Here is a 16375-nt window from a genome sequence, read left to right on the forward strand (position 1 = left end):
TTTAATATCACTGCACTGAGTCCCCACTCTGTATCAGTGCATGAATGAATTACTAGTGCTCATGTAATTTGCAAGTAATCATCATTGTAAGGCAGTGGAAAATGTCTCCTGCCCATTTAGCCTAGGTAGCATCTAAGCAGAGACCTTCTGTAACCCCCTATACAGCCCCCCCAAATAATTTTACTTCCAGGTATTTTAATCTATGTGGACACAAGGTCACCTCTTAACACTCATTAAACCAATATGAAAAGAGTCTGATAACTCTTAAGGGAAATTAACACTGAAAACGCTTTTGACTTTTTGGAGACATGTATGGAATACATCATCAGGTTAGGCTCAGCATGCAACAGTTCTGAAAACTCCAGAAAGGGCATTTATCTACTCCTGTCACTTCTTACCCACGCATCAAGAGGACATGGTGGAAATGGCTTTAATAAAAGTGGAAAAAGGAAGAGTATCACAGGAAAAGAAATATACATTCCAGATACATTTGATGTGATTTGATTTTCTTCTTACACCTTGCATCCAGGACCATTTTAAAAAACTAAATAAACACCACCCTCTTTTTTCTAAATGACTTGACTAAGGCCATCCAGTGGCAAGAATGTTTCAATCAGATAACACATACCTTCGTTTTATAATTAGTCGTTGCTTATTTTTAGTGTTTTTGGTATCTGGATAAATCTTTCAGTATGACGCAACACTTGTACCCTATCCCGGAGTTTTAAAACTAGTTCAAATTCACTTTGATCAAGTGGATAAAGCAGTGCTTTTTAAGGAATTGTGTCAAGAGGAGTTTTGTGTTCATTGTTGAAATAGACTGTAATGAAACAAAGCTCAGGTAAAGACTTTCAGACTAGGCTTCTTAAGGTTCCTCCTCTTCAATTGTTTTAGGTGACTGATGGATGCTTGAGTTTCAAACTAAGGGCTTCAGAACAATAATGGCCACATAGCGGGATAATGATAATTAACAGACAAAAGTACAGTTAATTGCCATGAAGGTTTTGATACAGATTGACAGTCAGAGTAAGCTGGAAGCCTGAAACCCCAGCCAAGACTACTTTATAAACATGGCAGTGAGACTCCCATTGTATTTAAGCATTAGGAATCAGTCAGCTGTGCTCCCCTCCACACTTTTCCAGATTTCATTAGATTCTTTATACAGAATGCAAAAATAAAAGTTTCAGAGGACTTTGAAGAAGTATTTACAGTTGGTTTTTGTTGTCTGCAGTAATTATGGTTTGTGAAAGTGAAGCTGCTCAGTCGTATCTGACTCTGCGATCCCATGGATTGTAGCCTGCCAGGTTCCTTCGTCCATGGGATTTTTCAGGCAAGAGTACTGGAGTGGGTTGCCATTTCCTTCTCCAGGGAATCTTCCCAACCCAGGGGTTGAACCTGGGTCTCCTGCATTGAAGGCAGACACTTTACCTTCTGAGCCACCAGGGAAGTCTTTATGATCTGCAAAGCCTCTGGGAAAGATTGAAGGCAAAAGGAGAACAGGGCGGCAGAGGATGCGATGGTTGGATGCCATCACCAAGTCAATGGCCATGAACTTGGGCAGACTCCAGGAGATAGTGAAGGACAGGGAAGCCTGGCATGCTGCAGTCTATGGGGTCGCTAAGAGTCAGACACGACTGAGCAACTAAACAGCAACAACAACAAAGTCTCGGGGAAGCCTGAGTTAGTGAACACTAAAACCACTGCTCCTATGAGAAATGAAGAGTTAGGTTCCTGTGAGCCTCTGGTGACATTTTCATTAAGCAATCAGTAGAAAAAACCTTGTGTGCACTTCTGCCTAAAGGCATTGTACTTAATGCATATTGTTGATTCGTTAACATTGTACTCACAGTCAGCATCCCTATAACTCATTCTTGAACAAAGCTTGTTGAACACATGAATTTTCTCTGGAAGGTACACCACAGACTTCTTGCCCTTAGCAACACAAGATAGCACTTCAGCTCCATGCTTTGGGCCGTTTCAAATGGCAAGATCTCCAATAAAAAGGCACAGAAATGTGGCACCAAATAGATTGCAAAAAGGACACGTCTTTACAGTAAAGAAATAAAACAGGAAGGCAGAGCATCACCTTTTTAGACTTCAGTGAGGAGAGTGGGCAACTCAAATTGTTCAATGCTCTGTGTGTTGTCCACAAGTGACTGCAAAAGTACCATAGGTATTGACTTTGAGGTTACAAATAAATCTCAGTAAGTAGACAAATTTGTAAATATGGAATCATGAATACTAAAGATGACTATACCAAAAAACCCCTTTAAATTGTTAACCACATTAGTCCATATGGTATATGATTCAATTTATAGGTATTTGATTTATATGCAGTCATTTTAGAAACACTTTTTACTTAGAGGAAAAAACTATGTTTTGTACTATCAAAGACTGTCTTCTGCCAACTTCCTCAAATAAATTATATGTCACAATTACATAGGAATTTTCTGTTTATTATGGACCATAGTCATTTCTGTGTTTATTTACAAAGTAGATTTTGGAGTTTCTGTTGCTGTTGTTCAACATGACAATTCATGAAGGATAATTTCAAGAGCTAAGGTAAAATTAAGGGTAGAGAGGAAGATTAGTGAAGTGAAAGATGTGTTTCTTTAGGGGCTGAGAAAAGTGGTCTTCTGTTCTTGGTCCCAGAACATCATAATCTTAAATGGACCTAACACTGACAATGATCTCAGCAGATGGCTGGATGCAGAGCAAACCAATCATCTACAGACTGCAATGAACAGATCAGATTCTAATGATCAGTGTTTTGTTCTATGAACGGGATGTTGGGTGTATGTGGGGTTTCCTTGTTGGTCCAGTGGTTACTACTCCACTTTCCAATAGGGTGTGTGGGTCCCAACCCCGTGTCAGGGAACTAAGATCCCACAGGCTGCATGCTACTGCTGCTGCTAAGTCACTTCAGTCGCGTCCAACTCTATGTGACCCCATAGACGGCAGCTCACCAGGCTCCACCATCCCTGGGATTCTCCAGGCAAGAACACTGGAGTGGGTTGCCATTTCCTTCTCTGATGCATAAAAGTGAAAAGTGAAAGTGAAGACGCTCAGTCGTGTCCGACTCCTAGTGTGGCCAAAAACTTTTTTGGAAAGGAAGAGATGTGGGAAATAAATGGTTTCCATATGAATCCTTTAATAATATTGCTACAAGTTCATATTTGAAGTCTCAGCTCATGTTAAGAAATTTTATAAGATGGTTCCCAGTGATCCATGCTTTCTACTATACATGGCCCTATTTAATTCCTTTCCTTTTAACTGTTGGCTAGACTTATTGATTCATTGAAATGATGGATGTCACTTTCAAGATTAGGTTATGCAAAGACTGAGGTTTCTATCTTGAGTACTCACCTTCCCTCTCTTCCAGATTGCCAGATGTGACAGGTCTCAGTTAGTCTATGGAAAGGCCCTCATGGCGATAACCAAGGCATGACAATATTCATTAGAAGCAGATCTATTTAGGCTTGCCAACAGCTGTGTGAGTGAGTTTGAAAGCAGATTCTTCAGTTCTAGTAAAATCATGAAATGACGAAGCCACTGGACAATCACATGGCTGTGATTTCGTGGGAGACCTTCAGCCAGCAGTGTCCCCACTAAGAGATATTTAGATTCAAGACCAATGACAACACCGATTAGTTGTTTGTACACTTAAGCCCCTGTGCTTTGATGTAATTTGTTACATAGCAACAGATGGCAAATACAGCACATCAAAGCTGTCTATTGTCACCCTGCTTATTTAACTTCTATGCAGAGTACGTCATGAGAAACGCTGGGCTGGATGAAACGCAAGGTGGAATCAAGATTGCCAGGAGAAATATCAATAACCTCAGATATGCAGATGACACACCCTTACAGCAGAAAAGCAAAACTGAAGAGCCTCTTGATGAAAGTGAAAGAGGAGAGTGAAAAAGCTGACTTGAAACTAAACATTCTGAAAACTAAGACTGTGGCATCCAGTCCCATCATTTCATGGCAAATAGATGGGGAAACAATGGAAACAGTGAGAGACTTTATTTTTTTGGACTCCAAAATCACTGCAGATGGTGACTGCAGCCATGAAATTAAAAGACATTTGCTCCTTGGAAGAAAAGCTATGACAATCCTAGACAGCATGTTAAAAAGCAGAGACATTACTTTGCTGACAAGGTCCATCTAGTCAAAGCTATGGTTTTTCCAGTAGTCATGTATGGTTGTGGAAGAAGGAAATGGCAACCCACTCCAGTATTCTTGCCTAGAGAATCCCATGGACAGAGGAGCCTTGGTGGGCTGCTGTCCATGGGGTCGCACAGAGTCGGACACGACTAAAGCGACTTAGCATGCATGCATACATGCATGTATGGTTGTAAGAGTTGGACCATAAAGAAAGTTGAGCACTGAAGAATTGATGCTTTTGAACTGTGGTGTTGGGGAAGAGTCTTGGGAATCTTTTGGACTGCAAGGAGATCAAACCAGTTAATCGTAAAGGAAATCAACACTGAATATTCAATGGAAGGACTGATGCTGAAGTTGAAGCTCCAATACTTTGGCCACCCAATGCAAAGAACTGGCTCACTGGAAAAGACCCTGATGCTGGGAAAGATTGAAGGCAGGAGGAGAAGTGGACGACAGAAGATGAGATGGTTTGATGGCATCACCAACTCAATAGACATGAGTATGAGCAAGCTCTGGGAGTTGGTGATGGACAGGGAGGCCTGGCATGCCGTAGTCCATGAGGTCACAAAGAGTCAGACATGACTGAGAGACTGGACTGAACACCCCCAAGATATTCTGATTTGGTAAGTTTGGAGTGGAACTTAATATGTGCATTTTACAGTAAATCAATTGAGTCTGATGCATGTGGTTCATGGTTACTCTTTTGCAAACCCTGGTATTTGGTGATGAACGAGTTACAAAAATTTTAGAGAGTTCATTGGGATTTCCCTGGTGGTCCAGTGGCTAAGAATCTGCCTGCTAATACAGAGGACATGGATTCAATCCTTGGTCAGGGAAGATTCCAAATGCCACGGGGCAACTAAGCCCGCACATGTTGCATCTACTGAGCCAACTCACCACAACTATTAAAGCCTGTGTGCCCTAGGGCTGATGCTTTGTCACAAAAGATGCCACTGCAATGAGAATCCCAGGCACCGCAACTAGAGAGTAGTCCCTGCTCTAGGATCTAAAGAAAGCCCGTTCGCAGCAATATAGACCCGCACAGCCAAAATTAAATAAATTAATTAATTTTAAAAAATTAGAGAGTTCATCAAATTAAACATCTTTCGTTTTTCTAAATAATCACTACTGTGTGTCTCTTGCATCTCCTGCATTGGCAGGTAGATTCTTTATCACTGTGTCACCTAGGAAGCCCAATACACTCTCACATAAGAATAATTATAGATTTTCTAGAACATTTTCACATTGTAAATATTGTTATAATATCATTTTATTCACTTAAAATGTGCCCTGAAATTTTTTTCCCTATCATTAAATACTTCCCAATGCCTTATTTTTAAAAAGCTGTTTAATGCTCCATTTTGGGGGGCTCCCAGATTCTTCAATGGTGAAGAATCTGCCTACAATGCAGGAGACTTGGGTTAGATCCTTGAATTGGGAAGATCCCCTGGAGTTAGAAATGGCAACCCACTCTAGTATTCTTGCCTGGAAAATTCCCTGGACAGAGGAGCCTGGTGGGCTACAGTCCATGGGGTCACAGAGAGTTGGACATGACTGAATAAATAGACAGCAAATACTCCATTTTAGAATATACTACAAATTAATAAATTCTCAATAAAATATTGAACATTTAAATTGTGTATGTTCTCCAATGATAAACTTTTCAATAAACATATTGAAGTTAAATTTTACATACGCTCAATTACTTCTTTAGAATAAAGAGTTGTGGTTTTGTTCATTCTTAATTATTAGATTCTTTTGGATAGACAACCATTACCTCCAAGAAGTGAAGGTAGGTGAGATCTCTATGTCTTATTCTCAACACCTTTAAAGTAATAGAATATAAGAAAAGAAGATTCAAGATTAAATTCTGCATATGTAAAACCATAGCAGGCAGGCATAAAAACAGCATCACTCAAATTGTAAGGTCGACAAAGTATCAGCTCTCTATTCTACAGGCTGTGTAATAGCCATTGGAATGAAAGATTCACTTGAGGCAATTGCAGGACTATTGTAAGGGTAGGATTCGGCTAACATTTTAATTGGAGTTTGGCAGCAAAATCCTCTGGAAAGTGATCAACACAGAAATTATTACAATCTTGAGCACCAGGCACCATTCTAAGAATATAGGCTATTGAGCTCACTAGATTTCTATATTCTGCAAAAGCAAAACTAGTATTTCTAGTAAAACTCTTATCTTAGGCACCACTCATTTCACCAATGAATAATCATTGCTACCTTCAATTATGTCAATTAACAAAGCTTTTATCACTGATCTTAAATAAAGTTAATTGGATCCCTTGTGGTTTTCTGATAAGAGGCTTTCAGATGCTAACTACTCACCTCTGGAAAATGCATTCCTGATTAGAGAAATACAAATATTAACAAACCACGGCAAGAAGCTAGGGAAAAGCAGCACACACACTTCACACAGAGGGCTGTCAACCATATATCACATCACTAATAGTTTTTAAATTTTTTTAAATTTTATTTTATTTTTAAACTTTACATAATTGTATTAGTTTTGCCAAATATCAAAATGAATCCATCACAGGTATACATGTGCTCCCCATCCTGAACCCTCCTCCCTCCTCCCTCCCCATACCATCCCTCTGGGTCGTCCAGAATGCAACAGAAAATTTGTGCACATTTTCACTTGCTGTGCACCTGAAACTAACAAAGCATCGTAAATCAACTCTGCTCCAATGACAAAAGTTTGTTTAAATCTGTGCACATTTTTAATATGCTTATTCCTTTTGCCAAAATTTACGTCAACTTACTCTTTCATCAGTAGGATATTTTCCCAGTTTCTTGCATGTGCTGTGCTATGCTTAGTCGCTCAGTCGTATCTGACTCTTTTCAACCACATGGATTGTAGCCCACCAGGCTCCCTGTCTCTGGGGATTCTCCAGGCAAGAATACTGGAGTGGGTTGCCATGCCCTCCTCCAGGGGATCTTCCCAACCCAAGGATCGAATTCAGGTCTCCCGCATTGCAGGCGGATTCTTTACCATCTGAGCTACTAGGGAAGCCCAGTTTCTTGCATCCTTGCTGAGTAATATAATTTTATTTATATCTTTTCTAATCTGTGGAAATAAAATATTTCACATTTTTCTTCTCTTTGTTACCAATGAGGGTCAATACTTACATATGTTTGTTTGTTGTATGCATCTAATAAAATGCTTGTGTTCTTTGTTCATTTACTTATTTGAATGTTTATGTTTACCCTAGAAATTTGTCAGTTTTCAGTATATTTAAGATAATAAAATTTTATCTTTGGAAATATTTTTCTGTTTGCTTTTAAAATTTAGACATACATACATATTTTACCTTTTTGTAAAATTAGATGTATTACTTTTTCCTTACATTTCTTTTCTCCAGCTTTATTGAGACAAAAATAACCTACAACATTGTGTAAGTTTAAAGCATACAATGTGATGATTTGATGTACAAATTGTGAATAATTCACCACAATAAAGCTAATTAACCAATCCTTCATCTTACATTGTTACCTTTTTTGTTACTGTTGTTATCGTAAGAACATTTAAGATGCACTCCTTGAGCAACTTTCAAATAGACAATATAATATTATTGTTTAGTCATTATGATATATATTAAAGTCCATAACTTATTCTGCTTACATTTTATATTATAATTCACATTTTCCTCAACAATAATAAGTATTCCCTTTCTTCACATCCTCATGGGCATTTTATAGCTCTTGTTATTTTAATAATAGCAATAATAGCAAAAAATATTTTATTTTTGTAATTGTGGCTCTTTTTATTCAGACTGGCTATTTCCTTCTGATCCATATTTTAGTTTACAATTTTTCTCTTCAAATACATCTAGTCTTTCATACTCATACAAGGAGTTTTATAACTCCAATGATTATGTTTTCAACTCTATTCATACTCTAACAAAGTTCTCAATCTTATCTTTCTTGAATGTAGTAACTTTTAGTTGTTTTAAATTCTGGTTTAGATAGCTCCCTTATCCAAATTCTTATGAATTGGTTTCTATTTCTATGGTTGACTTTATTGCTTTTCATTCACATAGTCTTATTTCCTTATGTTCCTGGTTATTTTTTATTAAGTATGTGACATTTCATAGGAAAAGCTTTCAAAATGATTTGAGGCCTAGGATGACAGGATCTTTTCCAGAAAGTGTTTATGCTTGATTCTGGGAAGTGCTTATGCTTAATTCTGGCAGGAGGCTACAGTCAATGGCAATATAATTTTAACTTAATTTTACTAAAGGGATTTAAGGAATTTAAGGCCATCACTATTCCTAGAGGGTCTGGCTTCATGATCCTGAACTACATGAAAGATTTACCAAGGTACCTGTTTGTTTCATGTGGGCACAAGCTGGAATCAAGATTGCTGGGAGAAATATCAATAACCTCAGATGCACAGATGACACCACCCTTATGACAGAAAGCAAAGAGGAATCAAAGAGTCTTTTAATGAAAGTGAAAGAGGAGAGTGAAAAAGCTGACTTAAAACTCAACATTAAGAAAATAAAGATCATGATAGCCAGTCCCATTACTTCATGGCAAATGGATGGGGAAACAATAAAAACAGTGACAGACTACTCTTTGGGATCCAAATCACTGTAGATGGTGACTGCAGCCATGAAATTAATAGATGCTTACTCCTTGGAAGAAAACTTAAGACAAACCTAGACAGTATATTAAAAAGCAGAGACATAACTTTGCCAATAAAGGTCTGTGTAGTTAAAGCTATGGTTTTTCTAGTAGTTATGTATAGATGTGAGAGTTGGACAATAAGAAAGGCTGAGCATTGAAAAATTGATGCTTTTGAACTGTGGTGTTAGAAAAGAGTCTTGAGAATCTTTTGGACTGCAAGGAGATCAAACCAGTTAATCGTAAAGGAAATCAACACTGAATATTCAATGGAAGGACTGATGCTGAAGTTGAAGCTCCAATACTTTGGCCACCCAATGCGAAGAACTGACTCATTGGAAAAGACCCTGATGCTGGGAAAGATTGAAGGCAGGAGGAGAAGCAGATGACAGAGGATGAGATGGTTGGATGGCATCACCGACTCGACAGACATGTGTTTGAGTAAGCTCTGGGAGTTGGTGATGGACAGGGAAACCTGGCATGGTGCAGTTCATGAGATTGCAAAGGGTCAGACACAACTGAGTGACTGAACAGCAACAATCTGTTTGTTGTTGTTTTATGAGACTAGACTCCTTTTATCCCCTTAAAGTGTAGTTGCCAGTGGTATCCGATTCTTTGCAACTTCATGAACTATGGCCCACCAGGCTTCTCTGTCCATGGAACTCTCTAGGTTAGAATACTTGAGTGAATTGCCATTCCTTTCACCACTCATCCCCTTAGGTTGTTAAATATGTTTGTCATTTTCCGTGTCTTTTATTCCCTGCTCAGGTCAAGAATGGCCCTTGAGGATCAGTAGCTCCCCTAACCTCAATAACTCACCTCAATAGCTTTCCTGATTCCTATAGTATGCTTATTTCAGCAGCTTTCTTCCTGCTTAAAGATCTTCACTGTCTTGTTAGCGCTCTGATTCCTGCAAGCAGATATTTTAAAAGACTTTATTCAATTTGTTATCAGTGGGAAAGGTGGTCTGAATTACCTAGTCTGCTGTTACCAAAAACAGACGTTCCAGTCATTTCTATCATTATCCTTTTACTGATTAGGGGCTTAACAATGTTCACGCATCTAATAAATGAAAGATTGAGAGAAAGTGACATGTTTACAGACTAGGCTTTCCAATTCAGTAATGCTCAATTACTTTGCGATTACAGGTATTTATAAAAAATGAAAAGAAAAAAGCAACACCTGCCAAGAACTTTATTCATACAATTCAGTTCAGTTAATATTTATTAAACACTTATTATGGGCTAAGCACCCAATGAAGCAACAGGAAGCACTGACACACACACAAAACAGCAGGAATAGAATCCTCTTTCTGTTATCAGTCAAGAGGTTGAAAAAAGTTACTAGAGTTCATAAACGGTGAATAATTACTTGGACTTAGTATATAATATCTAGGAGTAGTTATTTTGGATCAAGTGACATTTCTATAAATATATACTTAGATATCCAAACATATCTATTTCTTTTTCTACCTGTATAATGTGGAATATCTGCTTCTTGAGCCTCTGTGTGTGTGTGTGTGTGTGCATGTGCACGCTCAGTTATGTGTGTCCTATTCTTTGAGACCCCATGGACTGTAGCCCATCAGGCTCCTCTGTCATGGGATTTTCCAGGCAAGAATACTGGAGTGGGTTGCCGTGCAGATCTTCCTGACCCAGGGATCAGATTTGCATCTCTTGTGCCTCCTGCACTCGCATGCAGATTCTTTAGCACTGCACCACCTGGGAAGCCTTGAGCTTCCAATTCAGTGTCTTTCTAAATGTGGGTAAGAATCTCTGTAATAGAATCACAAGGAGGAGCTTGTTAAAACCATACTCCTGGATTCATCCCGGTTTAGCAAAATATTAATCTCTTTTTGTAAGGATGTTAGACCCTGCAAAAGCACCCAAAGGATTTTCATGCACATTAAACATGAATATCTGTTACTGTAAGCATATTGATGTTTTCTAAGTCTTTCATAAAGAACTCTTATAACTTCGTTTTTTTTCTTGAATATTTGTGTTCTTTCTTAGGACTTGAATTACCACTGTTATTCAGACAAATATCAAATCTCTGTATTTAATCTAAGTATTTCTCCTGAGAACTGAGCCTATATGTACGTTTGTCTTCTGAAGAAATTCAAGTGGATGTTCCATAGGCAAGACTGTCTGACTCTTACCAGTTGTCTTGACTGTTCTCCTAACTCATGTCCCTTGTTGCCCTTTAAGACTCCAGTGAACTGCTCAAAACAAAAACATAACCTTTATACTTGACTCCTCTATTCTTACATTATTTCATTCAACATTTTAATGACATTAAAAGTTTTATTCAGGAATTTCTCTAGTGGTCAAGTGGCCGAGAATCTGCCTGCCATGCAGGGGACAAAGTATTGGAGTTTCAGCTTTAGCATCAGTCCTTCCAATGAACACCCAGGGCTGATCTCCTTTAGGATGGACTGGTTGGATCTCCTTGCAGCCCAAGGGACTCTTAAGAGTCTTCTCCAACACCACAGTTCAAAAGCATCAATTCTTCGGCACTCAGCTTTCTTCACAGTCCAACTTTCACGTCAATACATGACCACTGGAAAAACCATAGCCTTGACTAGACTTTATTAATATGTTCTAAATCAACCCAATTATTTCCATGTTTACTGACATAATACAAGCTGTAGATTTCTATTGTCTAGAAAGTAGGTTAAGCTTACTAAGAACAAACACTCTCAGTTTAATGCTCTTGTATCTGTGAGTACTAAATCAGAATGACCTGATATGATGGCTAAAAATTCATATACCTGGGACCTACTGCATATTTATCCAATTGTAGTTATGAGAGTGGAGCCAGGAATCATTTAAAACATAATTATTTTCAGGCAAATTATCATGCAAATGTAAACGTGAGAGTTTCTTCTTTTAAAGCTGCCACTTTTCCTAGAAGGGTTAAATGTAGGGCAGTTGAATAGTCAGAAATAAAAGAATTCTTATTCTTTTATTCATAATGGATTTTAGGTATGAAAGAAACAAGAGAGATAATATACCTCAACACACAGAGGATAAGCTGAGACAAACATAGTCACCCAGTTGGTTAGTGATAGACTCACAAGAGGACGATAGGACAGGTAAGTTCCAACCAAGAAGAAATCTCCATTTTACTATGCTGCTGCCCTCTTTTCAGTATATGCAAAGTTAGAGATTACATTAGGAAAATCATTTAGAGAAACTAGAATTTGGTGATGATATAAATCACCCAATGTTAACTCTCATGTAAAATACACATCTTATTGACATTTTTTATACAAAAAATGCATGCACAGTTTATTTAAGAATTTCATGGTCAAGATTTCTAAATGCTTCTAAAAAAGACTGGAGCATATTTCTTATTAAAGGAAAATTTTACTTTGTAGGTTTTTCAGTATAACCCACAAATATATTTGCAAGCTTTTTAACTGTGTGGCAAAACTTTGAATTGAAAGTCCATAAAGTTTTTTCACTCAAAGAATGCAAAGAAACTTTGAGATTAGATTTTAAGAAGGGTCATCCACCTAGAAATCTTCAAGAAAGAATACGCTTGTTTAATGTGATTATCTAGCTCCCAGCTTGAAATCTCAGTTTAAAAAAAGTAATGGTTTCTTCCTAATTATTAAAGAAATATGTATTTAAGAAAAGGGAAGAGAAGTTTAAATGCCTTATTAAAACTTGTTCAAAATGTCTTACATAAACAGAAAAAAATTTCAGGTTAGCAAAAAAAAAAAGCAGTTTTCAGAAGATCTGTGAAACTCAGACTATGTTAACACTTCAAATTTTCTTGAAAATATCTAACAAAGTTTTTTTCCATGGAATAAAGAACATGAAATCCCATCAGCATTAAATAGTCATTTATTAGGCAGACTGTGAGCCCAGGGCTAAAGCTGGGGCTTTCTCAGTGTTCCATCTCAGCACTGCTGTGGGAGTCAAACTCAGCCTTATATATGTGGTTTTCTAGGGCAGAGTAGAGTTTCCTACCATCCTCCAGCACTTTCAAGTCTTCACTTTCTCTCAGTACAACACTCTGTGTGTCAGAGCGTTTTCTACATCCCTCATGTGCAGTTGGCTTTTGCTTCTGTCCCTTTCCCCTGAAACAGTGTATCTTTGCCAGTGTCCTGGGAACTAGAGAATTTCATCACACTTGCCACAGTAGATTAAGGCTTTTTTTTTTTTAATTAATTAATTTTTTTTTATTGAAGGATAGTTGCTTTACAGAATTTTGTTGTTTTCTGTCAAACCTCAACATGAATCAGCCATAGATATACATATATCCCCTCCTTTTTGAAACTCCCTCCCATCTCCCTCCCCATCCCACCCCTCTAGGTTGATACAGAGCCCTTGTTTGAGTTTCCTGAGCCATACAGCAAATTCCTATTGGCTATCTATTTTACATATGGTAATGTAAGTTTCCATGTTACTCTTTCCATACAACTCACCCTCTCCTCCCTTCTCCCCAAGTCCATAAGCCTATTCTCTATGTCCTGTAAATAAGTTCTTCAGTACCATTCTTCTAAATTCCATATATATGTGTTAGAATACGTTATTTGTCTTTCTCTTTCTGACTCACTTCACTCTGTATAATAGGTTCAAGGTTCATCCACCTCATCAGAACTGACTCAAGTGCATTCCTTTTTATGGCTGAGTAATATTCCATTGTGTGTGTATGTGTGTATATATATATATATATATATATATATATATATCACTTTTCTTTATCCATTATCTGTTGATGGACATCTAGGCGGCTTCCATGTTCTAGCTATTGTAAATAATGCCTCAATTAACAATGGGATTCATGTATCTTTTTCAATTTTGGTTTCCTCAGGGTATATGCCTAGGAGTGGGATTGCTGGGTCGTATGGTGGTTTTATACCTAGTTTGTTAAGAAATCCCCATACTGTCTTCCATAGTGGCTGTATCAATTTACATTCCCACCAACAGTGCAAGAGCATTCCCTTTTCTCCACACCCTCTCCAGCATCTACTGTTTGTAGACTTTATGATGATGGCTATTCTGACTGGTGTGAGGTGATATCTCATTGTAGTTTTTATTTGCTTCTCTAATAATGAGTGATGTTGAGGATCTTTTCATGTAGTTGTTAGCCATCTGTATGTTTTCTTTGGAGAAATGTCTGTTTAGGTCTTTTTCCCACTTTTTGATTGGGTTGTTTGTTTTTCTGGCCTTGAGTTGTATGAGCTCCTTATATATTTTGGAAATTAATCCTTTGTCAGTTGTTTTATTTGCTATTATTTTCTCCTATTTTGAGGGTTGTCTTTTCACCTTCCTTATAGTTTCCTTTGCTGTTTAAAAGCTTTTAATTTTAATCAGGTCCCACTTGTTTACTTTTGTTTTTATTTCCGTTACTCTAGAAGGTAGATCTAGAGGATCTTGCATTGGTTTATGTCATTGAGTGTTCTGTCTGTGTTTTCCTCTAAGAGTTTTATAGTTTCTGGTCTACATTTAGGTCTTTAATCCATTTTGAGTTTATCTTTGTGCATGGTGTTAGGAAGAGTTCTAAATTCATTCTTTTACATGTAGCTGTCCAGTTTTCCAGCACTATTTATTGAAGAGGCTGTCTTGCCCCATTGTATATTCTTGCCTCCTTTGTCAAAAATAAGGTACCCATAGGTGCATGGGTTTATTTCTGGGCTTTCTATCTTGTTCCATTGGTCTGTATTCCTGTTTTTGTACGAGTACCATACTGTCTTGATGTCTGTAGCTCTGTAGTGTAATCTGAAGTCAGGAAGGTTGATTCCTCCAGTTCTATTCTTCATTCTCAAGATTGCTTTGACAATGGTCATTTGTATTTCCATACGAATTGTGAAATTTTTTGTTCTAGTCCCATGAAAAATGCCATTGGTCATTTGACAGGGATCACATTGCATTTGGTAATATATTCATTTTCACAATATTGATTCTTCCCACCGAGGAACATGGAATATCTCCCCATCTGTTTATGTCATCTTCAATTTCTTTCATCAGTGTCTTATAATTTTCTGTGTACAGTTCTTTTGTCCCCTTAGGTAAGTTTATTCCTAGATATTTAATTCTTTTTGTTGCAATGGTGACTGAGAATGATTCCTTAATTTCTCTTTCTGATTTTTCATTGTTAGTATATAGAAATACAAGTGATTTCTGTGTACTGATTTTGTATCCTGCACTTTGCTAAATTCACTGATTAGCTCTAGTAATTTTCTGATACTATCTTCATGGTTTTCTATGTACAGTATCATGTCATCTGCAAACAGGAAGAGCTTTACTTCTTTTCCAGTCTGCATTCCTTTTATTTCTTTTTCTTCTCTGATTGCTGTTGCTAGGACTTCCAAAACTAAATTGAATAATAGAGGTGAAAGTGGACACCATTGTCTTGTCCTGATCTTAGGGGAAATGCTTTCAGTTTTTCACCATTAAGAATAATATTTGCTGTAGGCTTATCATATATGGCCTTTACTATGTTGAGGTAGGTTCCTTCTATGCCCATTTTTTGAAAAGTTTTAATGACAAATGGGTGCTAAATTTTGTCAAAGGCTTTTTCTGCATCTATTGAGATGATCATATGGTTTTTATCTTTCAATTTGTTAATATGGTGTATCACATTGATTGATTTGCATATATTGAAGAATCCTTGTATTCCTGGAATAAACCCAACTTGATCATGGTGTATAAGCTTTTTGATGTGTTGCTGAATTCTGTTTGTTAAAATTTTTTTTTTAGGATTTTTGCATCTATCTATTTTGCTATTGGCCTGTAGTTTTCTTTTTTTGTGTTGTCTTTGTCTGGCTTTGGTATCAGGGTGATGCTGGGCTCATATAAAGGGTTTGGAAGTGTTTCTTCCTCTGCAATTTTTTGAAAGAGTTTTAGAAGGATAGACATTAGCTCTTCTCTAAATGCTTGACAGAATTCTCTGTGAAGCCATCAGGTCCCAGGCTTTTGTTTTTGGGAGATTTTTGATCACAGCTTCAATATCAGTGCTTGAAATTGGGTTGTTCATAATTTCTATTTCTTGCTGATTCAGTCTTGGAAGATTGAACTTTTCTAAGAATCTGTCCATTTCCTCCAGGTTATCCATTTTATTGCCATATCATTGTCCATAATAGTCTCATAATCCTTTGTATTTCTGCATTGTCTGTTGTAACCTCTCCTTTTTCATTTCTAATTTTGTTGATGTGATTCTTCTCTTTTTTTCTTCATGAATCTGGCTAAGGGCTTGTCAATTTTATCTTCTCAAAGTACCAGCTTTTAGTTTTATTGATCTTTACTATTGTTTCTTTCATTTCTTTATCATTTATTTCTGCTTGGATCTTTATGATTTCTTTCCTTCTACTAATTTTGTTGTTGCTGTTGTTGTTGTTCTTCTTTTTCCAATTGTTTTAGGTGTAAAATTAGGTTGTCTATTTTATGTTTTTTTTCTTGTTTCTTAAGGTAAGATTGTATTGCTGTAAACTTCCCTCTTAGAAGTTCTTTTGCTGCATCCTATAGGTTTTGAGTTGTGCTTTCATTGTCATTTGTTTCTAGAAATTTTTTTATTTCCCTTTTGATTTATTCAGTAACCTGTTGGTTATTTA

Source organism: Bos mutus, chromosome 22, assembly GCF_027580195.1.
Source record: "Bos mutus isolate GX-2022 chromosome 22, NWIPB_WYAK_1.1, whole genome shotgun sequence".
Classification (NCBI taxonomy): Eukaryota; Metazoa; Chordata; class Mammalia; order Artiodactyla; family Bovidae; genus Bos; species Bos mutus.